The 27,008-nt window shown below is 44.8% G+C and overlaps 1 protein-coding gene across 4 annotated transcripts in view; it reads left to right on the forward strand.

Annotated features, from left to right (window-relative positions):
* The first annotated feature begins 7,934 nt into the window (after positions 1-7,934).
* The window catches only part of RAD54L2 (RAD54 like 2), a 75,403-nt gene continuing 56,329 nt past the window's right edge, over positions 7,935-27,008 (forward strand). For 2 of the 4 annotated variants that reach the window (XM_087744518.1, XM_087744513.1), the window contains exons 1-2: positions 7,935-8,070; positions 23,451-23,559. The gene's annotated coding sequence lies outside the window, so the exon portion shown is untranslated. Of the gene's footprint in view, positions 8,071-20,762; positions 20,781-23,450; positions 23,560-27,008 lie in introns of those variants that run through there. The other 2 variants (XM_087744514.1, XM_087744515.1) reach the window with 2 other exon arrangements.

Consider the following 27,008-nt stretch of genomic DNA (forward strand, 5'->3'; position numbering starts at 1 on the left):
CAACAAAGAAAATGTAGGTACAAATCAGGAGATGCTATGGCTTGCATTTAGTTATATGGAGTTTTAGACATTAAAATGCTAATTGCAGTGCACAGGGTGTTGGGGGAACCCCTCCAGTGCAAGAGGCTCTGCATAGTGGATAGTGGGCAATAGCTGCAGGGCTCCAGGTAGGACACAGCCATGGATACCAGTGGAGTGTCAGGAAAGGAGCAGCTCCTGGTGAGACTAACACTTCATTGCCTGAACAAGCAGTCGTGTGTATGACCAAGGAGCTCACATGGTGCATTGCCTCAAAATTACCATACTAAAAAGGAAGAATTACTGCTAATAAATAAAAAGTGAAATCAACACTAATCCCTACATATGGGCTGCTTAAATCAAAGAATTTGCAGTGATTACAGGTGTTCTAGTGAACAAAACATTAGCACCCACATGAAGAACAAAGAAGAGAGTGGAAAGCATACTGAAAAGCAAAGAGAAAAGCTAGCTATCTTGTTTTATGGCTGCAGATTAATAGTAAACCCTGGATGAGTCTACAGAATGAAGAAACAAATGTAGATCTTATCAGCATTAATATGAAGAATACACTAAATTCCCTTCCCAAACCTTGATAATCCACCCATAGGCCTTCTGCCTGTTGTATGTCTGCTCAAAACTCGAAAGTCTTTTATTAGTAGTCATTGAATTGCACATATCCTTCCCCCCTCCCAAAACAAACTCCTTCCTTTGCCATCCTCATCTGTGAGACTAAATTTCAGGATAAACAATTGAAGTGCAGTTGTGAAGTGAGCAAAACAGAAAAATATTGCTCTTTCTACCCAGTCCATAGCAATCCTACCTATCAGCATCACTCATACACAGCCCATAGTCATGGTAAAGCCCCAGGGTCTTCATCAACAGACAATCTGAGGGTAAAGGCAACAGCCTCAACCACAGGAAAAAGAACAGGGACTGAGTAGTCCTTCACTTCTCTATCAATAGCAAATACCTGCTGTTCTTAAAGGGACAAGAAACTAGGAGCCAAGGGGATCCCAGGACCAGCAGAACAGGAGTCTCACTATTCAGTGCTCATACCGCAATACCTGAATCAGGTGAGCCAGGCAGGCTGAGGGACAGCATTCAACATCAACCAAGAACTCAGATCATCAGCCAAGCTCATAATAATAAAGCAGAGACAAAGCCAAGCTAAGAATCAAGTCTACAGACCACCTTCAGCAATCCTAACCAGAACATAACCTAAGACTAAATGGCCAGGGTTGAGTTTAAATAGAGCCCCTGTGCCAATGGGCCGGGGGTGTGAGTGGAAGCCCCAGGTGAGGCCAGTCAGGGCCATTAAGGCCCACTGGGGCCCTGCCATCTGCAGCCCAACACAGGGACAGTGTTATCACACAGGGTAAAACCCCCTTGTATGGAGTGTTATCAAAGTTAATTCCCTAGGAGAAAGCTTACTGTAGCATTGGAGAGGAGGTCTTGGCAAAGGAGTGGTGGCAAAAACCTAGTCGCATGGATCGCGTCACCTTCTCTGCCCCATGGCTAATGACAGAAGAGTAGAGCTGGCTATCAGCAAAAGCAAAGTGAACACCGGCCTCCCCCAGCTCTGTGACCCAGCTACTCTCTTGGCAGAAGGAGGCTGCCTTGTCTCTTTGGAGTGGCATAAAATTTGGTTGTACCTCCAATAAGGACAAGCCAAGAGCTGTCTGCTGGAAAGACATAAGCCTTTGGTGCCTTCTTCTTATAGCTTCCAAAACACAGCTGGGAGCAGGGCAGGCCTGACCAGCCACTGGGTTTATTTTCCCAGGAAGGTGAGGAGGTGATTTTTTAGCCTGTGTCCTCCTCTTGTCCTAGGTGAGTGAAATGCCCTGGCATGCAGAAAGCCCATGCTGGTCAGGAAAGGGTCAGCGCATTTTGGGGGTGGAGTAGGGGTGGATGTTGTTGTGCTTACCTTGCTGCACCTGCTGTAACCAATTGGCTTGGAAGGAGTGAGCTGAACCTAGGAGGGAGTGTGAAGGTGTTTGGTTTCTCAGTCTGGGCTTAGAAGCAAATAAGAATCTGATAATGCCTTATTGTAAGGCTGGATTTTGCTTGCTTACTTCTCAGTTGCATGACAGTACGTGATGCTGGCTAAGCAGAGCAAGAAGAAAACTATGTAACCTCAAAATGTGTTTGACCTTGCTGTGAATTTGCTAATGGATCTTCACAGGTAATTCAATGATGCACTTAGATGTGCTGGAGCTGGAGGTTTAACTTTGCTCCCCTCTATGGGAGGTCCGAGCACAGCAGGGCTCTGTGGGCTCTGCAGCGGGGCTTTGCTGCTGGCCTCGCAGTAGGTGGCTAAGCAGGGCGAGCCCTGCTTTAGCCAGGGACCCTGCTGTGGGGATTGCCAGGAGCAACTGTGTGACCTTCACTAATAAGGTGTTGCCTTGCATTAGTTCTTAAATTTGTTACTTTTGTTTCTTTAAATATGCCACCGCCTCTGCTATGAGCAAAGCACCCTATCTTGCCCTCACTCCCTCCTGTTACTCTGTATATCACCACATCTTTGCATCTCCCTTTCCTGACCTGAAATTGTAAACCCTTCCACCTTCCTCTAGAAGAGGTGGTGCCTTGTTTTACCTTCCTGCTGCCTCCTCCAGGGGCTGCACCCAACTCTATCACCCAGTGTTTGGGAATGGGATGTTGAAGGCTGAAGAGCATTTCAAGTGAGCTGTGCTGAGTTATGCAATGGCATTACAACATTTCAATGCTGTAATCCTTCCCAAAGCAGCTCACCATAGGGTTAAGAAAGCAAAATAAATGCCTGCTCTCCAAGCAGAGAGATCTTGCTCTGTAATGACACTGAATCTATTCTGGGTTGGGCTAGTGCAGAGCCTAACGTGCAGAGGAAGCTTTCAGGTTGTTTCATGTAATGAGGATTGCCTTTAGCATGTCAATAACAAAACTCCCTTGTTTCTGTTCTCCAGTGTCTGGTTTTTAGCCCCTTCTAGTGGGGAAAGGAGATGGCTGCAGACCTAGCGTTGAGGTGCAACTGAAATAAATCCAAGCCAAATATCATGATGCTGGTTAAATGTCCGTGAAGCTGAAACACCATAAACTTAACAGGCTGCTGTGAGATGAGGTTCCCTGGTAACTCCTTGACCAAATCCTTCAGCACAAAGTTTAACATTACATTAAATGTGATGTTAAAAATAGAGTGAACTTCTGTTTCTGAGTTTTCACTTCCTTCCCTCTGCATGACTGCTTGAGTCCTTCTCTCAAGATAGAAACAGCCTGGCAGCACCTGCAGGTTTCCCATCCTGCAGTTTGGGTGTGCCTGCTGTGAGTGAGGGACTGGCTGTAGTGTGTTCCCTTCTCCCACAGGGGGACTGTGTAGCAGCAAACAAAGGGAACAGTGAACAGCATCCAGAGCAAGCACCAAATGAAGAAATGTGGGAAATCAGAGACAAGTAAAGGTGTTGGAAAAGGAGGCAACGTAGATGTGGTTAAGCAGGTGAATGGTGGTGTGATGCAGAGTGCTCTGTGGCACCGCTGGCCAGGGAAGGTCTGCAGGGAGCACGAGGAGTGTCACCGTGGCACACTGATGACTATGGCTCCTCCATGCCAGGCAAAGTAACACAGATTAGGCCCAACACTTGAAAGAGAAGGACCTAGGAAAGGGCATATCCACCAGCAGCAGGAATTATGCTGTAGCAGTTGTAATGCTGACACTAAAGTACTTAAGAAACAATAGCTGTGATTTACAGTCCCATCAAACCCAACACATTTGTGCCAGTGATGAGGTTAGTGATCTACTAATGGCTTTGAATGGGGTGTCATATGCTGGCTCCCAGCTGCCAGGGTTGTAGAGTGACATTCAGACCTGCTCTTTTGACTGTGTCTGTGGACTGCACCTTGGCAGTATCTGCTCTATTTCCAAGCATCCCATCACAGGTTTTCAGTTACCTGAACTCTCGGGCAGAGCTTAGGATGGAAGAATCCAGAGGTATTCTAGTGTCAGGGCACTGAAGGCAGAGCAGCTGAGTTATCCTCCTGATGGTACGCGTATTTTTCTCCTGCGCTAGAGACAACCTTCACAGAGCCTTGTTCCCTGTGGCAGGGTGAGTAGGTTTAGGAGATGCTTCTCTAAGTTTCATGGAAAGCTTTTGCAAGGGCATTTCAACTCATTATATGTTCTGTGGATTACACATTTCAGAGCACTAATTCAGAGGTGCAGAGACCTTCACAAATCCTGCCTTTCGGCTCTTTTAAAGACCCTGGTGTGGGAAGAGGGCCCAGAGTATCTAGAGCAGTGCTGACTTCCCAGTCAGGACACTTGAGCATCAGTGCAGCAGAGTTACTTGATGGACACTTTTGTCTGGACACAAAACTGAGGCCTAATGGCTCTATGTGTTCAGATCTAACTTGAAGCTCAGATCAGAAAAGCTGTGAAAGGTAACGCTTTGAAAGTGCCTTTTCCGAGTAGCATAAAACTTCATAAATTGTGCTCTGCTGGACAAGAACGACATAGCCAAGTGCAGAAGTGCTCATGGTTATTAGAGAATCAATTAAGGCATGTTGATGAATAATGCATGTGCAGCTTAGGAGGGATGGATGACATCGGTTTTATTTTTGTACTGTTAATTGAGAGTAATTCTAGGACAGAAAAAAGCACAAAGGGAAGATGGGGAGCTTTGGGGGAGACTCAGGTCAGAGCGCAGAAGCTGGAGGCTCACCAGCAACACTTCCTGTCCATTAAGCTGTAAAAATCTCAGGAAGAGGAATTGTACTAATGTCCTCTACAGCTCCTAATCCATGTAACTGATACTGCCCAGGAACCCAATTCAGACTGTAAATGATATGAACATTTAAAGAGATAGAAGTTGAAGCTGTTGCTTTAAAATCTGATGGCCTTTCCTGTATTAAGATAATGTCTGCCTTGCTCTTTGGGGGCCCAGTTGTAGGATATCAGTCAGTTCTATTTATCCCTAGAGAAGAGGCTCCGCTGTACCTTGGACGTGCAGGGATCTCTAAAGGAGAGCTGGTACAGTGGGGTGCTGGAGGAAGCCTCGACCCTGGTGGGAAATGATCTGTTGCTGCTCACGTGTGCCAAAGTTCCCCTCATACTGGTGTGCAGCTGTGTCGTAAGAAGACTAGGTGAAAATCAAATGCTCTGCAGATCTTATGGGTCTCCCCTTTGGCCTGTGCACTGGCTGCGTTTGCAAAAACCGGGGATTCAGTGTCAGCCCTGAGACTGGCATAATGGCTGCAGGCTAGAGCAGGAGTCTGGCAAGGGAGGAGCAGTGTTCCACATCCCTTTGCTTTGGTTTTTCCCAACACCCAGCTAAGGGAATTTCCCCACGCTTGGGTGCCTGCCCAGCTCAGAGCAAAGCCTGCTGCAGGTGCCCAGGAGTATTCACCCAAGGTGAAGGACATGAGGGAAGGTCAGAGGGCACACCACTGTGGTGAGCAATAAGCCACTGGCCCGAGGAACCATGTCAATTTGTTGTCTGTGTAGCACTTTTGGTGGTGGTTGATGTATGCGTGAAAGGCTGTGAAGGGACTTAGAGGGTTGTGTGGATGGCTGCTCCACTCAAGTTGAGTGGGAACCACTGATGCCACTTAGAAGATTTCAGACCATTTCTTAATTTGCTTGCTCTGGAAGGGGTCACTCCTTCAACCTAATCTTCCACAGTGATGGTAAAGAACAGCTGGTGCCTGTTTAAGGAGCCAGAGCTGCCACATGTGGTGGGACTTGAGGGCACTTTCCTTGAGGAATAACACCTGAGCTTTCTACCCCAGTTCTATCTGGATGGTGTAACTCCAGCTTCGGTGTTGCAAACAGCAATAATAACTCACATTTGCTGCTTGGACTGAACGGTGGTGCTGTGAGCTCCTGGTGGCATCTGCTTCAGTGTGGCGAATGTGGGTGTCCTGAGGCTGGACTGTGAGCTATCTGCTGAGAAAGCGTGAGTGATGTGGAGCTGTGTGAAGGGGGCAAACACTGCAGCTGGACTGTGCAGCCAGCTTCCCTGTGTCAAACCCAGCCCAACACATCCACTGGACAACATGGACGTCCAATCGCAAAGATTCATTGACTTTGAAAGATAGTGGTCCAACACCTACAGATGCCAAGAATAATTTTCCAGGTCTGTTTTAGCTGCCTTAGTTAACTTCACAGAAACAAGGAGAAGGTGCTAGTCGCTGGAATGCTTACAGGAGTGGCCCCTGAAGCAGCCATCCTTAGCTGGACTGTGCTTGTCAATGCTACTGTGGAGCAAATGCCTGAAGCGTGACATTTTTTTAATGATGTAATGCAGAACAAAAGCCAATAAGAACTGACTGCTCTGTTGGGGGCCTCTTCTGCCTGCTTTAACTTGCGCTTGTTCCACTCTGCTTCTGAGGTCTCTGCTATCGTCCCTCTCTGAATGTCTCCTCTGTGTGACAGGCTGGGGCAGGGAAGGAAAACCTGGAATTTCATGTCAGATTTAACAGAAGAAGGTCCCATGGAGGATTTGGATGTATCCAGGTGGGGAGGAGGGTGAAGGCTTTTTGTGGTACCTCATGCCTTTGCAAAGTCCCAGGGGCACACTGTTTGTGAGATGGCTCTGTGGTATTACAGTCCTTTTATTCTGGATCAGCTCTGGCTTCCCTGAAATCCAGGAAACACCTGAAGGGACTAAGTGTTGAGTTGCACTGACCATGCCCAGGCTGCCACTACATATCTGGAATCAGATACCTGTCTCCCACTTTTATTTTTCATGCGCTGGATATTTGAGTATTGGCCTGGGGAACCAAATAGGCACTTTCTGTGTTGGTCTTGTTCTTTTTCTTCCCTTTAACAAAAGGAATCACCAGGCTCCTGCTGTTGAACAGGGTGAGCAGCATGCTCCAGTGCAGTGTCAGCAGCGTGTCCTGGCACTGATGGAGGCTATTGGCACGCTGGGCTGTGTCTGTGGGACCACGGCCAGCCGGTGGAGGCGAGTGATGAGCTCCCCTTTTACCCAGCACTCATTAGATCACACCTGAAATGCTGTGTGCAGTTTTGAACGTCCCCAACACGTGAAAGAGGCGGATTTAAGTGAGTCCTGTGGAGGCTATGAAAGAGTTGGGACACGACAGGCGGAGGGAACTGGGTGCGTTGAGCTGGAGAAGGGTTTGGGCGGGCTCAGTGGTAGTCGTCCAGTACCGACGGGGAGAGCGTGGAGGCGGCAGAGCCAGGTTCGCGGCAGGAGAATGAGGATCCGTGGCTGTAAACAGGAATGGGTCTTGCGTCAGACTGGATATGAGGGAAAAGTTCTCTCCTGTGAAGAGGTCCAGCGCCGGAGTGGGGGCTCAGGGGCTGATGGAATTTCATACCTGAAGGGTTTTAAGACCTGACAGGACAAGGCCCAGAGCTGAGCTCTGTATTGTCCCTGCCTCGAGGGGGAGGCTGGAGGAGAGACCCCCTGACGCCCCTCAACCTTAATTACCAAGGGACCCTGTGGCTAATTAACAGCACCTCGCGGGGGGGTACCCCCACGCTCCCTGCAGTAACTCCCCTCACAGCCGATGGCACCGGCAGAAGCAGCCGAGGCTCCCGCCGGTGAGCGAGGCAGCCGGGCAGGCCCCGCATCCCCCGGCCGCGCCGCCGGGGCGCGGCTCCCGCCGTTACCCGCTCCAGCCCCTAGGTGGGCTGCCGGGACCGTCGGCCCCGCTCCCGGGCCTGCCCGGGCGGCGGATGGGGCCGGCGGGACTCGGGCGGGCCCGGGCGGCGCGGAGCAGCCCCCTCCCGCGGCGAGCGGGGCCCTGACGGCCGCCGAGGGGAGCGGGGCCCCCTCAGGGCCGGGCCGCCCCGTCCCCGCCGCGCGGCTCCCGCCGCCTTCCCGCCCTCTGGGGCGAGGGGGAACCTTTCTCCGCCCTGCGGAACCTTTGCGGCGGAGGCGCCTGTTGCTGCCCGGGGGATCCTGCGGCTGCTCCGGCGGGGGGTGGGGGGCCGGACGCTGGGTGATGCGGCCCCCGAGCGGCGGCTGAGCGCCGAGGCCGGGACGGAGGCGGGCGGGCGGCCGCCAGCTCCCGGGGCCTGCCGCGGCCCGCAGCCCCCCGCCTCCCGCCGAGGTGAGAGCTCGGCGGTGCGGTGCGGCGCGGCGCGGTGGGGGTGCCGCCGCCGCCACCACAATGGGAGCGGGCCGGGAAGGGGCGCGCCGGCGGGAGGCCCGCGGCCGCCCGCCCCGCCCCGCCGGGGGTGTGTGGGGAGCGGCGTGGGGCGACGGCCGCCCGGCCCGGGGGGAGGCTGCGGCGGTGGGCGCGCGGACACCCGGGCTGGGAGGGATAAGGGGGGTGATGGGGCAACGGCTGCCGGGCCCGGGGGGACGGAGTGGGGGCGGCGGGGAAACGGCCACCCGGTCTGAGGGGCCGGGGGTGTTACGGCCGGGGGCGGGAGGGCGGCGGGGCAACGGCCCCGGCTGCTGTGGAGCCTGGGGGGGCGGGTCCCGGTGCGGGGTGAGGGAGCCGGGGGCTGCGCGGCCGCCGGGCTGAGCCTGGGGGCGAGGGTCGGGCTGAGGCTGCACCCGGGCCCCGCCGGCTGCCGTGGGAGCGGGGCGGCCGGCCTGGGCACCGCCGAGCCCGGGCTTCGGGGCCGGCGGGGCAGCGCGGCTCGCGCCCCCAGCATCCCGCCGAGTTTCGGTCGGTGCACGCCGCGTTTTCGGGCCTAAGCGAGTTTCTGATTTTGGGGGCCGTGGGGCGGCTGCACCTGCCTCCCGTGGGGGGTCGTGGCTCCTCGGGTGTCGGCCCGTGCTGGAAGGAGGGTACTGAGCCAGAGGGGCCTGATGGAGTCCGGCTGTGCCGGGGTACAGCGGTTGTCACGCTCCTGCTGTGACTGAACAGCAGTGATCTGTAGGGCTGGTAAACAGGCACGCAAAGTAATAATTTGGTGTCTGTGTGAGACTTGTTGGTGAGCTTTGGAGGGAGAAGGCTCGGTTTGTTGAGCTGTTACCTCTTCTCGCTTGATCCTGTCCCACTGCTTTTTAACTTGCTCCCTCCATGGAATAGTTTATGGGCTGCTTTTGCTGGTGGTTACGTTGTGACTGGATATTTCCAGTGCTCACGTTTGTAAGATACTTGTAAACTCCTGCCACTTCATCGATTTGTACAAAACTGGCGCTTTAAAAAGTTCTTAGTACATCACTCTATAGGCAGGTGTGAAATTTTTATTAAAAAAAAAATCTTTAAAAGGAAAAAATGGAGCTCTTTTTTCCCCCTTTTTTATGCTAATAAGATGCTAATGATCACATTTGCTTGTCTTTTTAACTTTCTTAGCGTTTGATGTTCTTTGTACAGTTATACAAGCATCGTGCCTAGTGAATAATCACTTAGCCCATAGGAAATCGCTGTAGAAACTTCTGTGTTGGTTTAAGATGTTCCTGCTGCCTAGTTGAAGGTGGTAACTCCCCTCCCTGACTTAGAGTAATGGACCTTATGAGCACACTCTGTCTGCTTCAATGCAAAATCTATTAGTTTAGAATAATCAGCCTTTGTTTTGGTAGTTCTGCTCTAGGGGGAGTAACACCCAGCAGAGGGATGAAAACAAAACAGCCCGCTTAGACCACTGCTGGTCCTTCTGATGGTAGCTCTGACATGGCCTTAGTTTGCTAAGTAAGGCCTCTTTCCCCAGGCGTGAAGCTATACATCCTGAATATACAGAGTGAACAACATAGCTTGTTATCCTGGGGTTGTTCATTAATGGTAGGTGCTGAATGTGAAGTTTCCAAGAAAAATGCAGTTGCTGCTTTAAAGAAGAGCTGTTGTGGATGTGTGATGTTTTCTGGGTTAACACTGCCTCAGACTGAATGCCACCTTCTCCTTCCCAAAAAAAGCTGAATGTTTAGCTGCTGCGTTCCACTTGTACTACACTTGGGTAACTGGTAACTTCTGTATCTCTAAAATCTCTTGAAATTCCAGTTTTGATATTGCAGATCCTGGATGGGAACATCATGTGCTCTTCTGAGGAAAAGAACCAAACAATATGTTTTCTGTCTCATCTTGGGAGTGGTTGCACTTTAGTGGAGATTTGAAAGGTATAATCTGGCATAGAAAATTGTAACAGGCATTTATAGTGTTCTCTGGGATCCAAGTTGATGTCATTCAGGTTGGAAAGGGCCTCAGGAGGTGTCTAGTCCAACCTGCTGCTCAAAGTGGGATCTACCCCAACTTCATACCAGGGCTTTGTTCATTCAGGTCTTAAACCCTCCAAAGACAAAGATTCATCAATCTCTGTGTCCCTGTTCCAGTGCTTGACTGTCCTCACAGGGAAAATCCTTTTCTTTATGTCAGGTCACAACCTCCGCTGTTGGCAGTTTATGTCTCGTGTCCTCCTGCCACGCACCTCTGTGCAGAGCCTGTGCACAGCCTTCCATCTTCTTGATAACCTCCATGTAGGTATGGGAGATCTGCTGTCAGCTTCCCAAATCCTTTTCTTCTCCAATCTGGACAACCGCAGCTCTCACAGCCTCTCTTCACACAAGTGGTCTGTCCCCCTGAGCATCTTGGTAGCCCTCCACCGAACTCACTCTGGCTTATCTGTGTCTTTCTTGTACCGGCGGTGTCGAAAACTGCACGTGGTCTTTCAGATGTGTCTGTAAAGTGCCAACTGAAAGGGAGTGATCGCCTCCCTTGGTCAGGCAGGCTATGCTCCTGTTGATACAGCCCAGCATGCTGTTAGCTTGCATCACTGCCAGGGCGCACTGCTGACTCATGGTTAGCTTGCTGTCCACCACGTGTTACATTTTGTGTGGACATATGCATGTATGTGCATGTATGTATTTATATACACATGCACACAGCCATTGTCTCTCATCCTCTTGCCATGCATCTCTGAAAAGAGCCTTGTTAATGTGTATGTGTGCACATATATGTGTGTATGTTTACACATGTGCGTCAAATTGCACCTTCTGCAGCACTAAGCAGTCATTTTTCCATCCTTTCCCACGTATTCCACTTGTCATTAGTGGTGACTGTTGGCTACTTGGCCTTTCCTAACTCTTCTACTGTCACACGTACCCTGACTGGTTGTGCCTCCCAGCCAGTAGGTCTGCCTGTTGCATTGCCTTGACTTTGTTTCTCAAAATTATGGTGTTTCAAATACCTCTTTGAGATATATCAGGTTACTAGGCTAAGAAGGGAGTGGCAGGGGAGTGAGACTTTTCCCATGAGGATTGAGTTGAATCCCATTTGATCAAATTCAGAATCTAATAGCGTAGGAAGTGTGTTTTCAATAGTGTTGTTTATGGGTATGACTTAAATGAAACATTTCGATACAGTATTTTTAAGAATGCAGCTAGTTGTAGTGCAGTTATGTTTCTGTAATTTCTTTGAACTTGTTTTCTTCAGGTACTTTGAAGTTTTTGGGAGATAATACACTGTAGGATAAAAATTCTCTGCTAACAAAGTTTCTTATTTTAAACTTAATTCTGGAGAATTTAGTTCCTGCAGAGGTTAAGTACCATTTGATATTCCTAGATACTTGGTACAGATATAATTTTGAGACGTGTTTTCTGTTTACACAAAATAATTTCTACATAATATTTTCCTGATTCTCAAGTATGTTAAGTTAATTACAGCTGGGTTTGTTTCAGAGAACGCTTATTGCACGACAGGAATTTGTTGTGTTTAAGCAACATTTTTAGCTATATAAAAATAAGAGTTTATAGAGAGCTGTGGTTTCCCCCTGCTCCCCAAATCAGTGTTTGTTAAGTACTTGCACCAACACAGAAGAAGTAGAAGTCAATATTTGGGTTTGGACTTATAGAATAGCATGTGTAGAATCTGATATTTAGGTAATTTGAAACAATGAATGAAAATTTCATTTCTTGTTAACTTTTAGAAACCTTAAGTTTAATTTCTAGCGTTTTATGCTTATTAAGAAACAGAATCTTAAAGATGAAGGGGAATCATAAAGTAACACCATTTCTTATTTGAGAAAAGGGCAGAATTAGTTGAAGAAATCAAGTGTCATTACATACTGTGAGAAGGAAGAAGGTGGAATTACAGGTAGCCATGAGAGGGGAAAAATGGTTGAACAGGCACCTTTAGAAGCTGGTTGGACTTCTGAGAATATGGTGGTGGTGTTCTGTTGTTTTTTTTTTTTTTTCTAAGTCATCATTCTTTTAAACTAGCTAGCTGGTGACTTCTCATTCTAAGTAATACTAAGAAAGTTACTGATCAATATTTTGTATGTGGTAACCAGCAAATGCTAATTGCACATATTTGCTAACAGAATTAGTATATCTGAAGTTGAAACAAGTTTTTGGGGGAAAAAGGGGGGGGGCATGAAAAAGTATATATTGCTTTCAGCCATGCAGATATAAAACTTACCTCAAAGTATAGAAAATAGGCTTTTAGAAATTCTTGAAGGTCAGACATACCATTGACTCAATTCTATGTCTGAAGTGGAATAGCAGAATGCCAGTTTAGTCCTACAAGCGAGACTGATTCAGTGCTATTGTAATTTCAAAGCAGCTGTGGTAAGTTAAATCTTGTTCTTGCTCAGTGGTAATGCTGGAGTTGGGGTCAGTCTGACACCTCCAAAAATCTTGTGGCATTTTGAAGGTAACAGGAGCTCACTTGAAGGAGGTGGGTGTGTGGGGGGGAAGTATTACATCACTTACATTTAATAACAGCATTTTCAGGATGCTCTAAAATGTGTAAGTAGGAGCAGTGATTTGAAGCACTCTGTGGTGGCCTGTCAGCTTGTTCCAAAGCTGCTATTCTGCGGGTGTATCTGCAAGTTTGAATGCAGAAATAAAGAAAGGAAGAACGAACCAACTTGGGTATTAGTGAGAGTTGATTATTCAAACATCAGAGAAAAGACGTAAAGGCTGGTATGCACCTGTCTGGAGGAAGTATTGATTCTGGGCTCGAGCAAAGTGCTGAATAACTTCATGACTGAACATATCATTCAAGGATGCAGAAATCTTAAGGGGAAGACTTTTAGCCAGTTGCTTCAAAACGAGGCTGAAAAAATGTTAGATGCTATCAGTGTGGCTTGTAGTGTAAACAGTGAGTACAGCGGTCAAACCTTAGAAACAGTGCCTGCTACTACTGTCCTAAATCCTAGGAGGAGTTTTTGAGCTGTGAAGTGTGGTTGCCATTAGCTTCTTGAACACCTATTTGAAAAGAAGGAGGGTTGATGAGATGAACCAGCTTCTTGCAGATATGACTTGATGTGACTCCTCCTCCTCCTCCTCTACATGTGCATATGCAGTGGTACTGGTAGAAGCTTTAGTATACACTGGCACAAAACACTTTCTTCTGCTGTAACTGAAATTTATAGCCAATTGTGCTGGTTTTGGCTGGGGTAGAGTTAATATTCTTTATAGTAGCTAATATGGCCTATATTTTGGATTTGTGCTGAAAACAGTGTTGATAACACAGGGAGGTTTTCGTTATTGCTGAGCAGCACTTACACAGAGTCAGGGCCTTTTCTGCTCCTCACCCCACCAGTGACCAGTCTGGGGGTGCACAAGAAGCTGTGAGGGGACACAGCTGGGACAGTTGACCCCAACCCACCAAAGGGATGTTCTGTGCCCTACGATGTCATGCTCAGCATATAAAGCTGGGGGAAGAAGAAGGAAAGGGGGACATTCGGAGCGATGGCGTTTCTCTTCCCAAGTAACTGTTACATGTGATGGAGCCCTGCTTTCCTGGAGATGGCTGAACATCTGCCTGCCCATGGGAAGGGGTGAATGAATTCCTTGTTTTGCTTTGCTTGCCTGCATGGCTTTTGCTTTACCTATTAAACTGTCTTTATCTCCACCCATGAGTTTTCTCACTCTTACCCTTCCAATTCTCTCCCCCATCCCGCTGGGGGGGAGTGAGCGAGCGGCTGTGTGGGGCTTAGTTGCCGGCTGGGGTTAAACCACGACACCAAGGATTAAGCATATTAACAGAAACTCTCTTTTGCCACTGTAATTGGTTCTATGCTGGTGGACTTTTGCTGGCAGATAAGTAGAAAATCAAAGTTGGAAAAGCTCAATATACCCGCATGCTTTCTTGTGCTACAAATACATTGAAACTTAGGCTGAACATGGGGAGGACTTTGATTGGGGCCTAACATGCAACACAATGCACTTTACATAACAAGAGAGCCTTAAGAGAGGCACTAAACTTATAAAAGCAATTAAAGAGGTTTTGTAGTGATTTGGCAGATTATAGGCAGATAACTTTACTCGGGCATTCTCTGTGGAAAGCCAGCTTGATCTAATTAACAAAGAACTGGAGCTATACAAGGGCAGAATTGATTAACAGAAACTACAGAACCTTTCTGTTACGTAGCCAATATGGCTGATCAGGTACAAAGAATTTGTAGGGGAAGCACAGTATGGGAAAGAATTGAAACGTGGTAGAGGTAATGTAGAATCATAGAATAGTTTGGGTTGGAAGGTACCTCCAAAGGTCATCTAGTCCAACCCCCCTGCAATGAGCAGAGACATCTTCAACTAGATCAGGTTGCTCAGAGCCCCGTCCAAAATGACCTTGAATGTTTCCAGGGATGAGGCATCTGCCACCTCTCTGGGCAACCTGTTCCATAGTCTTGACTTGTACTTTCTTCCCCTGACAATGAAAATTTTTACCTAAATTTTTTGCTTGTGAAGAAAGCTTTTCTAGCCCACCAGAGGTGTGGAAATAATGTTTTAAGACATGATAATTCATCAAAGATTTTCTCCAGTCTCTGAGAAACTCAAGTCTTATCCAGGATATCAACATCAATTAAGTGTGGGTTGCTATATTTGGAGATGTGGAATTTGGAATAAATAGGTTGTTAAAGTGTACTGATTTCACGTGAATTGCTCTAGCTGTGTGTTGCACCCAAAGGCTAATACAGCAACAACCAACCAAGCCTCAAACCAAACAAAAATCTGTGAACCTGAAAAGGGATTGTGGGGTGGAGGTACTCACACAGCCTGTTGAGTCAACTTGCAAAATAGGATGCTACTCAAAAAGGAATTGGTTACAGAGGGCTGGTGGTAGGATTTACTCAAAATTAGTGAGGTAAAGGAAACTACTATATGGCTGGTGAGTATCAATGCTCTGGAAGATAAAAAAATTATAATTAAAGCTCTTGTATCAAACATATACTTATGTATGGGATTTGTATGATAATTATATTCCCATTCCTCCTCTAATACTAATCAATGAGGGTATTGTTGAAAAGTTAATCTTGTTCAACAGATATGGTTTCATGTATGGTCAGTGAGTCAAAACCTAGATTAAAAATAGTAGATGTGGGAAACAGAATATGAATGGAGGATTTTTCAGGCATTTATTTATAGTAGTCTAGTGCTTTGTAGTATTTTGATCAGTGGCCTGGAAGAAAACATAAAATTAGAGCTGATCAAATTTGTGGATTATGTAAAGGTTGCGCTGAGTGGTGAAGCATGAAGAAGGAATAGCAGCTGTACAGTGTCCTCTGAATTGTTTGGGTCTAATATGGCCAAATATCTTTTTATAGAGCTGGAGCACGAAGTTATGCATGTTGTGGGAAACACTGGAGGCTGTAGGTCTAGAACAAAGAATTGTGCTTCCAGAAACCAGTGACCTTGCAAAGGATGGTAGAAGCAGAGCAGATGTATGGCAATATGTCAGTCCTCAGAGTAACACTGTGGATATGAGGGCTGCTAAAATAAGCTAATTACTTTTTTAATACTAACGCGCATCCATAATAACAGGAAATACTGAATAAAGACAGAGGTGAAGTCAGTTTGGGAACATTTTGACCAGGTTTAATGTTTGCATTTTTAAAGAGATATTCAAAAGCAATGAAGATGCAGTGTTCAATGTTGCTTGGGTGATTAAGTCACTCATTATAAAACTTTTTCTTAAAGTGCTCAATCAATTGGTTTAGCTTATCGCAAGGTATTTAAAAGTTTCTCAATTTTCTTTGGGCAAAATAGGCTGTGTACCAATGGGCTCTTTAATTTGGTGGAAAAAGATATGATAGCAGCCAGTGCCTGGCAGGAAGTTAAAAAGATTATTTCAAATTAGGAAAAAGGCACAGATTGTTAACAATGAATGTGATTAACCACTGAAGGCATTAGGAAGATGCTTGTAACTATTAAGGGAAATTAGGATGTCACCATCACTCGAAGTATCAAGTCAGGATGAAATATCACTTGAAAGATATGCATGAGGAGTATTTGTACACGTACACTGTACAGGTACTTGTAAATGTACGAGTGTACATGCTACCACACAAGTACAGGAGTATTTGCACATGCCAAACAGATCTCACCTGGTCATGTTCAGACTAGGGCTCTCTTCTTGCTCAAACTGAAGTTAGTCAAATGATCTGATTATGATAGTTGTTCATTTATAGCACTCCTTTAAGTCAATTAAGTATACATTTTCTGTCAAGGGAATAAATGTGCTTGTATGACCTATGTACTTAAATGAAATTGAACGTTTGTGATCTCTCTTTTTTTTTTGGGGGGGGGAAGCACTGTTGTTTTTGAGGATGGGGAAAGGAAGAGGCTGTATGGGGAAGGACAAGGATGGCTGTTTAATTTCCTGAATAAACTGGAATATCTGCCCCAGACTTTTTCCTCAAAAGTCTGATAACATGCTCTTAAGAAGTCTCCTCACCAGTAGTGAGAGGTAAACTTTATATTGTCAGTGTTCGGGGCTAAGTCATTACATTCTGTAAAAATTACTTTTTAACTGGGGGAAGAAATTGCACATGCTCATGGTGGCAGAGGTAGTTTTGAGTGTGAATGCATAAGGATGCAGTGTCTTTTATTTCTCTGCCAGTATGAAATCAGTGTGTTTCTTGTCCACCAAAAGAAATGGTTTCTGTTGTGTCCTATCTGCCAAAACGGTGAAGGACATAGAGAGGGGGGGAAAAAAAAAAAAAGCTGAGAGTCCTCTCCTGCCTTGGCCATTATGGAGATGATTGATTGCCTGTGGGTTCTCAGTGGCCTATCAGGACAGTTGGTTTGGGATGTTTTCCTAAACTCTTTTGGGAGTGTGACCGGAACTAGTCCGGTCATGACAGCAGCTTAGTCCCGGTAGGCACCTTTCCAGACATCTTGATCTTTTCCCCCATCACAGGACGAGTGCGTGTCCCGTCATGTGAACGGAGGAAGGGCCGTGGGAAATACAGCCTGCAAGCGCTGGATGCTTTACTTGTGGCAGATTGCTGCTAGATGGCCTTTTCCCCAGGTGCTCCCTCGACTTCGGTAGGAAATGGGTGTGTACACCGAACAGCTATTGTGCAGAAAAGATGTTTCCAGCAAGCATCAGATGTAGTACATATGTTCAGTAGCTCTGGTTTTGGGGAAGGGCAGGTGCTATAGCAAATAACTTTCTTACACTGAAAAAGACTGTCCTGCTGGAAGAAGTCACCTCTTCAGAGCATTTTCCGGACAAGTGCTACCTTTCCCCCTCTATTGCTTACATTATTATTTCATCAAGACAGGCGAGGTCTTGTATTCTTTTCTTTGCACTCTTGGACTGTCCTGTGCAGGAAGACTTAGACAGAAAATCCTTTTGTTGAGGGAAGCTGTTCATATTTTAATCTTCGAATTTCCTTGCCTCTTGGAGGGGGTGTGCCTCTCCTTTTGTATCTCTCCCTGTCCTTACTGTTATCTTGTCTGACCCATTTGCTGACAAAGAGAAGGCAGTAAAGAAAGAGATACAGAGTCTTTAGAAGGGAACAGTTTCTTTACTTGCAGTCTTACAATGACTCCTTTAAAAAAAAAAAAGTGATCTTCTGGTTTCTCTTTACAGTTGCTTCTGCTCTAGGAGTGTTTTAAGTTAGAAAGTCCTTCCCCAAGTGTGCATTTTCCTCCTTGCCTGTGGCTCTTGTAGGCAGTTGCATCACTGAAGGGCTGGCGGAGTCTTGCATTTGGCCTGGGGTCTCATGCCTCAGTGCAAGCTTTGGAGAGTTAATACATTACACATTGTGTAGCCCTGAGATTTTGGTGATTGGCAAGAGCGAGGCAGCAACGATGGGTTGTATTCATAGTCTAGACAACATTTTTGAGCACTGTATGTCATTCTGGAGGGCTGTCAGTCTCTATAGCAGGCAAGACTTGGGAGGACACAGCTTAAACTTGAGGCTTCTTTCCCTTTTTTTCTCTTAAAGGTAATCATTGTGAACTAGAATTGTTCTGAAAGTAATGATTTGTCTCTTTCTAAATTGGTTCCTGGTCTTTTTCAGTTTCTAAATATTTTGGAATATATATATTTTTTTTAAATATACTGGCATGTACTTTTAATGGAATTCTCTAGTTTTTCAAGTCTTGCTGCTTTAACTACAAGTGTTGTTATTATTGTGGAAAAACTGCACCACAAGAACTGCAGTAGAGTGAGAGATTAAAATGAAGAAGCTGCAATTTAGCTAACGTTTTTTCCTGATTTCCTTAAGGAAACTCCAAACTGGTACAAAAAAAACCCACCCCGACTTTGAATACAGATGCTGTTTCTAGATTTCCAGAAATAATGAATCTTCCTTTTAAACTTCAACTTGGTTTTTTTTTGACTTAATAAAAACCCCTCACCTTTACCTTACAGAAAATGGATTTGAAAGTTGAATTTTCTGATGTCTTTTTCTTGAATAAAAGTAATATTGCTGTCTCGCCTTAATTTTTTACTGTCTTCAGGTTTCAGGTTAGCTAGGTTGTATTCGTTACACACTAGCCAAAAGAAACTCAAGTCCACCCTTTAATGGGCTTTTTGAACTCTTACAGATTCTAGTCTTTGGTTTTGTTTTTTTTTTCATGGGTGGCTTTATGATTTGTGTTTAATGTCTTTAGAAAATAAAAAGGCACAATAAAAAAGGATGGGGCAGAGGGGAAGCAAACAATTTTTGGCTGTTCCTCCGTGAAATCTCATCAGTTTCATGCTGCTGCTCCCCATGAGTATTACCAGCTAACTCCACCTCTCTTATTATTTATGGCAGAGAAGACTGAGGGGGAACGGAGTTAATTGTCCAGGAGTCTGGATGGGGTTTTGGGGATGGGGGAAGGATTGTAGAACTCGGGAGATAAAGATTCCATCTTTTTGTACTTTGTTTTGTCCTGCCGTGCTGGAACTCTTCCTACATCCTATATCAGACAGGTGTCTTTCTCAGGGCTGCTGAGGGGACCTGTCTCTTCTCTCCTCACCCATATCTTCACATGTCTGTGACATTTAGTATGAAGCTGTAAAAGGTGGAAGAGGTTACCTGTGGCCTGGGTCAGAAAATGGAGACCAAGACTAGCAGTTTCTGGAGTGGCAACTTCATTCCTAGCAGGAGAAGGGATGAGAGAAGGCTTTTAGAACTTCATGATAAAGGTTATGTCCCCTTGAGCAGCTTGGGTGAAGTTCAAGCGTTGAGTGAAACAAGCACAAGGCATGCAGGGAATGTGCATGAGAGGCTATGTATACCAGTATGTATTTATGGCCAGAACTCCACAGTGGCTCTTGGTTGCATAGGATGGGTTGGGGGGCCCTGCTCTTGTGGGAAGGTTAGTCCTCAAGTGGAGAAAGCAGTGCATGCCAGGAGCCATGCTTTTTAAGCAGGCAGCAAAGTATAGCGTAGATTGGGAGCAAAGCAAAGGTTTCTGAGATTAAGAATAAAATAAAATATTGATTCCCTGAAGAAGATCTCGGGAAGAGGCTTATGTTCTAGGACAGCTCAGGAATATCTACTTATCCCAGACATAATAAGACAGAACATGAAAATAAAGAAAGGTAGAGGACTGAAGGAGGTGATTTTCTATTATGCAGGTACTAAAAATAGGCCCTTGATCTCAGGCAAGGGCACCATGGCCAAAGCAAATTCTCTTCATGAGGTTAAAGAAATTACCCATGTGTTCTCATGGTGCAGATTGCATCGCTTCCCTTTGTCATGATGTACAGGTGTTCCTTTCATGAGTCCTGCTTGAGTGCATATAGGAAAGGACCTGCCCTAACCTAGAGAAATTTCTGTCACTGCTAGTTACCAGTTTCTCTAGGCAGGGCAGCTTATCTTCCTGCTCCCCAGAACAGAGCCTTATCCTTTCTTTGCCCCTTTAATGCTAGTACCCACATGTAATTGCAACGACCTGTTCATAGAAGCTGTCACTAAATATGTTAAATATTAAGGACTTACATGAGGAGGTCTATCAGTATTTTGCTTTGAGCTCTGGGCAGTTTAAAAGTATTTGCTATGGGGAGAGGGATGCGCGCAGCAAGGGTGTCTAACTGCATGATATAATCTATGTTACTTTTGCCCTTTGAGTGGCAACTGCATTGATTTTTCAATTAAAAAAAAAAACAAACAACAAAATGAACTTCAGAAATAGATAACTCTCCACGCAAACCATGTAGTGATGCCATGACTATTTAAAGAAAGAGACAATTGAGAGGATTAAGTGTGCGGATGTTCGTGTCTCACCTCTGATACATGCATCATCCTTTTGATTGGTGTTTGTAATGAAGGCAAGGAAGCTTTGTCACAAGGACCATCTCAGTTTTTCAAATCAAAACGCTGCTGTCCCCTGTGCTGGAGCGGCATTCTGGCTGCTAAGACCACGTGGACAGTGATGCCAGCTTGGTCAGGCCATACCTAGGGCTGCTTGTTCCCGCCCTCTGACTGTTTTTTCTTCTGTGCCTGCACAGCTGCTCATGCAACTTCGTAGTAGATTACGTTTGGGAACTGAATTTTGCTTCCGGGTTGTTTCGTTTGCTGTCCAGGCACACAGATAGTTGTGCTGGCACAATACAGGAGTGATGTGCTGGTGGGAAAGAGCAGCTGCTGCAGAGAGCGTGTCCGAGGCCTGAGAAGCTGCAATCAGCGAGAGGGAAAATGGGTAATTTAATCAAGGCCAAATGTTTATTACCCTTCTGGTGCCTGTGAAATCTGAAAACTGTCTGTCAATGTCAGGGCATGTCACTGTCTCTCTAATTGGTAGGATTAACGTCAGGTTTTTGTTGCCATCTTCTGTTTATCACTCTCTTCTATTTAGTCTTTGCATTTATTATTTGCATCACTCACTGATGAAAGCGAAAGAAACAGCATTTGTAGTGTAAGGTAACTGTCCAGATGCTTCGATTACTCTTGCAGCATCGCTACTTAACACTTTATGTGAAAAGGCGGCTGGCTGTGGCTTCTCCTTTCCAGCAGTAGTGCAAGAGTTGTATATTTCTTCCTTAAAAAAAGTGCCAGGGTTGTGGAGTGCACCTCACCACCTCAAACACAAGCTTCCGGGCATAGGAAATAAGAAAAGTCAGATTGTTTTTGCAGGGGATGTTGGGGTGTGGGAGATAGCAGGAGCAAAGTATATTTTCTTAAATCAAGAAGTTGTTGTAGGAGTGGTGTCATCGGTTGGGTTTTAAGTTTCTTGTCCATAGCTGTCAACAAATTGAGGGAACAGGACCAAAAAATAAACCTTACAGAATCAGTGCCTTTCAACACTTAGTGTATGAAGTGTACTGCAAGCTCTAAACAGGGTAAAGCAATTGTCTTGAAAACTGGATGGCAAGATGACTATTGCATAGAATAGAGAAGATTTAGGGTTGAAGAAGTTAGCTGCTTTTGAGATGAGACATTTGGGGGAAAGATGTTATCCCAGAAGAGATTTTTTTCTGATTTTCTCTCAGTCTTGGGATGTGGTCCTGTTATCTCTGGAGGAGAATTTCCTGGGGAAGCTGTTTTTTTTTTGTGAGGGGAAGCTCTTAACTCTGGACAATGCATAGTAAGATTTACCCTAGCCAGCATTTTTGAATTTCTGTCGACTGTAACTTCACATCCTGTTCTCCAAGGAATGTGAGTAGCTAAGGCCTTTATTATGTGATCTGAATTTGTTTATTCTATAATGACAATAGTTAACTATTTGAGAGAAATAAGACCCAGATAATGAGTAGAGAACACTGAGGAAATGGGTGATCTGCTTAGTCATGCAGACTCTGTAAGAAATTGTTTTTTTCTGACTCTTCCTTAAAAAAAAAAAAAATGTTTAGAGGTGCCTTTTTCTTCCCCCTGTACTTACCATAGCACTCATGAATAACAAGAGAGGAGATCTTATATTTCAACTGAATCAATATTTCTGATCAGTGAAATGCTTATTTTAACAGAATGAGATACAGAGCTGTTAGCCTCTGCTGCTAGTGTGCAACCTTTTTGTGGAGATATATATGCTTTTATTGTGATGAGAAGGTGCATCCCCTAGAAAGTCTCTAACTTTTATCATCTGCCTCCTTCATTCCTAACAGAGAGAACTATGAATGAAATTGAGTGAGATTTTGTAGCATTGCCAGTAAATCTGCTCTGGAAGTGCCATGTAACTAGTTTTCTCTGTTAAAGAATTGTACCCAGGAACTCCCATCAAAAGATGACTTATAGTTGCTATTCAGATTTCTGAGTTCAGCCCAAATCAATAATGATCAAGAATTCCTACCATTAGACAAATGGGTAGTTTGAGTAAAATGACTTGGCAACCTTGATTCAAGACTAATAATTCAAGAGGAGGGGAGGAAAAATAGAGATGGGACAAGAAATTCCGTTCCTGTTATATTTTGGGAGATATCAGCAGCTGAGTGTAGGGATATTGACTTCTTAAAACATATGGTCCTCTTCGCTTGGGATGGTAACATGTCAACAGGATGCTAGAAGAACTGGCTTGCCTGCAGTTCCTTCTGTACTTGCTGGGTACGACAGCCAGTCAAGCAGCATTTGCAAACGCTAAGTGAGCTTTGATAGAAAAAGTGGTCGCTTGGGGAAAGCAGTTGACTGGAACTTGCACTTAACTTTGAGGGAAAGAATACCCGAAAGGCTATGTGTTTTTGAAGATCACAGCTGAATGCTCTTTATCGTTCTGCTTCTGAATCTTGGAAATGTAACATTTGGGTTCTGCATGGGTATGAGTATCTGTACAGTATTGTCTATTCAGTAAGAACCAGTACTACAAAAGACATTCCTAGCATTTATGAAAGTTAAGTGAATTTATATATTTGGGAGATAGTGACATTTTTACTCTAGAAGAGTTGTGTCTAGTAGCCAGCAGCTACTTCTGTAGATGACTGTCATGGTAATAATTTGCTAACATGTCCCTTTTCAATTGCATCTTCCTGTCTTAGCATTGGATATACTTGTGCCCGTTCATAAGGGTAGTTAATGTCCTGTTTAACATACATTGGGACTGGACAGTTGGGTTTACCAAAAGGGTATGGTGACCTGCAGGGTATGTTTTCTTTATGTTAATACTTGTGTATCACCTTAGCCAAACTTGCGTTGTGCTGCTTTTAAAGCTCTTTTGAAAGTAAGCTCAAGTATGTAGAGTCGTATACTCACAATTTTATAGGCTTAAAAATGTATTATGCATATCATGAGACTCATAGCTCAATTTCTTTTGTGAAATAATACTTATTATCTCTAATTGGGGTGTTTTGTCTGTGTGTATGCAAATGATCCCCTGAACAGTGTGTTGGATTGTTTGTACTGTGTGGTGAGAGGCAGTAAGCTGCATTCTTTTCCCTTACAGGCCTGTCCAAACCATTGGGAGGTTTTGAGCCAGCGAAATGCAACCAAAGTGGCGATTCCAGTACTAAGGACAAAACCACGGGAGTCTATTTCATCCAGTTGCTTTCCATGTGAGCTGCCTATAGTGTCAATCCTAAGTATTATCAGAACAAATGTATTTGTGCAGGATAGACAAGGATCGGTGGACTGTTTTATTTCGACCAGTTTAGTAGGAAAGGCAAAGATCTACAGGTTTTGGTGACTTTGTTCTCAAAACCAGCAGAAAAGTGACCTTTATAAGTGGTGTTTACTGTAAATTTTTCCAGCACTGTGCAAGTAGAATGTTCTGTTGGAGGGAATGACTCTGAAAGAAACCCATGTTTCTGACAGTTTTTAATCATTTAATGGATTTTTAATCTACAGTGGAATCCAATAAAACTTAGTTTGATGTCTGATTGCTTGACAGACTGGCGCAACTTGGGTCTAACATATGCTAATTGTCATCTTCATATCATACAAGTTCAAAACTGTTTATTTCCATTTCCTCCTACTTCAGGATTTTTTAATTTTCTTTCTTTTTTTGCTTGTGTTCAAGTTTCTTTGGTAAACTGTAGGTGGCATAAGTAATGCTTTCTTGTCGCTAGTGTAATTATCATTGCTGGAGGTGGGGTAGGGAATAAAGAGGAAAAAAACCATGTTGAATTCTTCCTTTTTCTAAAAACTGCATAAACCAAAACCCCAGGTTTTAAGTCCGGTTCTGAAGAGGAAGAAAGATGAGGCATCAAAACCAAACTCCCAGTCCTCTGCAACTCTTTGTAGTGAAATGCAGACATATGACCAAAGGAAGAGTTAAGTTGTGTTTACTTTGCACACTGTCATCAACAGAACACAATGTGACTGGTGTCTGTCTCATAGGGGATGGTGGGTTGCCCTGGACTGCTGCTGATGGGAAAGCTTGTTTCCTGAGCAGAGACGCAGTCAAAGGCAGTGAATCATTCCCCGGTAATGAAATGTGCTTCTCTGGGAGGCAAAGAAAGAAGAGTGTGTGGATGGGGCGATACTGAGAAAACAGGATAGATCAACTAGGCCTTTCAGCATCGGGAAAACATGCAATTTTCCTTATTCTGAAAGATGAAAACATTGTTTATGAGCTATATCAGTCTGTTTCTGTGGGATACTCTTCAAGGAGGTAAGCCATAATGTTAGTGTATCTCAGTGAGCAAAGCCATAGCTTGTCTTCATAGAGTGACAGGGACTGATCTTTACTTGAGAGGGGATTAGCTCTTTGCCTTTTCACTCCTCTCTGTTCCACTGCTTCTGTTTATGTAATTTATTCTTGATTTATTACATAACTTCTTCTCTGGCACCTATGTATAACAGGAGCTTAAACTCCTAGAGGGATCTTTCGGTTATCTGGATCTTCCTTGCTTGTGGGAATTGGCTTGCCTCTTGCCATGGTTTGGGTACTCACAAAGAGAAGGCTTGGCATACCTCTCCCATGAGCTGACTTTTAAAATCTGTCTTTTGGAATTTGTGAATGGTTATCATTAATGCAGGGTAGGCAAATTTGCCCTGCTATATAAAATGTATTGAATATAATTTGGAATCCTGACATGCCATGCTCTACTATTGAGTCTTCCCCATAATTTGAAATCTTTTCTCAGGATTTTACTCCTCTCACAGGTACTGTTTGTTTTCTGTAGCTGTAGCACCACAGGCAAAACCTGTAAAAGCACACTTGAAAGTGGCTTTTATGTTGAAATGCTGTTTGCTTTGAAAGCAGAAACAGTGATCAGGGAAGGAAAGTTTCGTTTTCTCAACTTTTTCTTTAGCAGGGAATGCAAGTGCCATTTACACAGCAGCAGCCAGAGCTAAAAACATAAATGGGGATTCTGTGAAGTAAGAGACAAAATTTCTGTTCATTTGTGATGGTGTTAACCCAGATGAGTATCAGTAATTACTGGAAGCAAAACCGATCACATGCTTCTTGCCTCAGATAGCCTGAAATTTTATGCAGTGCAAAACAAACCACTCTTCTAGATAGGGTGGTTCACTGATGAGGACATTTTGAGTATTTCAAAGGAAAGAGTTGATTTATAGGAAGCCAGTTTCTACTTTAATGTGATCAAATAAAATTGCTTTTAACAGCAATCCAACATTGTTTAGGCAAGTAATTATATGAGTACGTATATACGAACACAAAAATAGTTTGCCCATTTCTGTTGGCTCTGTCCAGAGGTAAAGAGCTTGTCAGTGCCTTATGAAGTCTTTATGAAAGTGAGCGCTGACATCTTATGAAGAATATTCAGGTTTTTTTCTTTAGAGGTTACAAAATGTTGACACTATCAGCAGTAGGGTGTACTCACATCCCTTCTGAAACGCAGGAGAGAAAGGACCCTGTGGCAGGAGGTTCCCGCAGCAGTTGATGGATGACGCCGGTGTGTGCCGCTGCCACCGGTCTGGGTTGTGTAATGATGTGCAGATGCTGCCATTGACTCGTGCTAGCTCTTTTTGTTCGGGATCGCAGTGGGAGCCAGGCCTTATGTAATGTTCATTGTCACGTTCTCCATTCCAGCACTGTCATGTCAACAGAGGAGAAGGATTAGCTCTCCCTTTTCTTTCTTTTTGGGTTCGTTTTAGGGTTTTCATTGCTTTCTCCCACCCCTTCTTGTAGCAGCTTTTGTTTTTGTTGTCAGGGAACAACCAGTTTCAGGCTGTTTTTAGTATTGTGGTGCCTTTTAGGAAGGAGACTGTTAACCTAAAGAGAATAAAAGAGTAAGTCCTGCAGTTCTCCCAAAACTGATATATGGAAGTGTTTTTTTAAAGCACTCTCGATTCCTGCTTCCCACAAATCACAGCGGGCTCCGTAATACTCACACAAAATGCGGGTGAAGACTAGATGCGTTGTGCCTATGTTTGCATGGCGTGGGGAGAAGCACACTTGCCTTCCTCAGAAGGGTGGTCCAGGGCAAGTAGGTGCTCTCCAATTTATGATTTTACAGGCTGCTGCTTTTTCCTTTCTTCAGTTTAATATTCCTGTAGTAAACACATCGCTTAAAGAGGGGATCAATGCCACTTAGTTTCGTTGTGATTTGAACAAGAGGAAATGAAGGAGAATTGTTTTCTTCCTTCCCAGCTAGCAGTGTGTGGCCACCAGTTATCCATGAGTCACAGCTGAAAAACTGTATTGCTGGAGTCTTAACAGTCTCAGACTGCAAAGGAAGAAGGGATTTAAATCACGAAGTAATCAATTAAGGATGGCTTTAAATGCAATTTGTGGGGGTTATCGCTGGGGGAAAGAAGTTCCTGTTGATTCTTCAGTAAACACTTAAGTTTGCTTTGTTAAAAACGTATGGGGATCTGCTAGACTAGTATTGGTCAGTAACTGTTGGCTCTTTTTGAGAAAATATTTATCCTTTTAAGTGATTCCCCCCTTCCCCACCATTTTTTACATGATAATGTAAAACAGAGATGTTAATACGTTACATAATGTAAATTAGGGAAGTTCTAATGTTCATTAGAATCAAACTGTCCAAACCCACTGATCTCATATTTGTTTCTTATTAGATTTTTAAACTGA

The sequence above is a fragment of the Nipponia nippon genome, unplaced genomic scaffold (assembly GCF_047370975.1).
Source record: "Nipponia nippon isolate SJK-2023a ecotype South Korea unplaced genomic scaffold, ASM4737097v1 scaffold_9, whole genome shotgun sequence".
Classification (NCBI taxonomy): Eukaryota; Metazoa; Chordata; class Aves; order Pelecaniformes; family Threskiornithidae; genus Nipponia; species Nipponia nippon.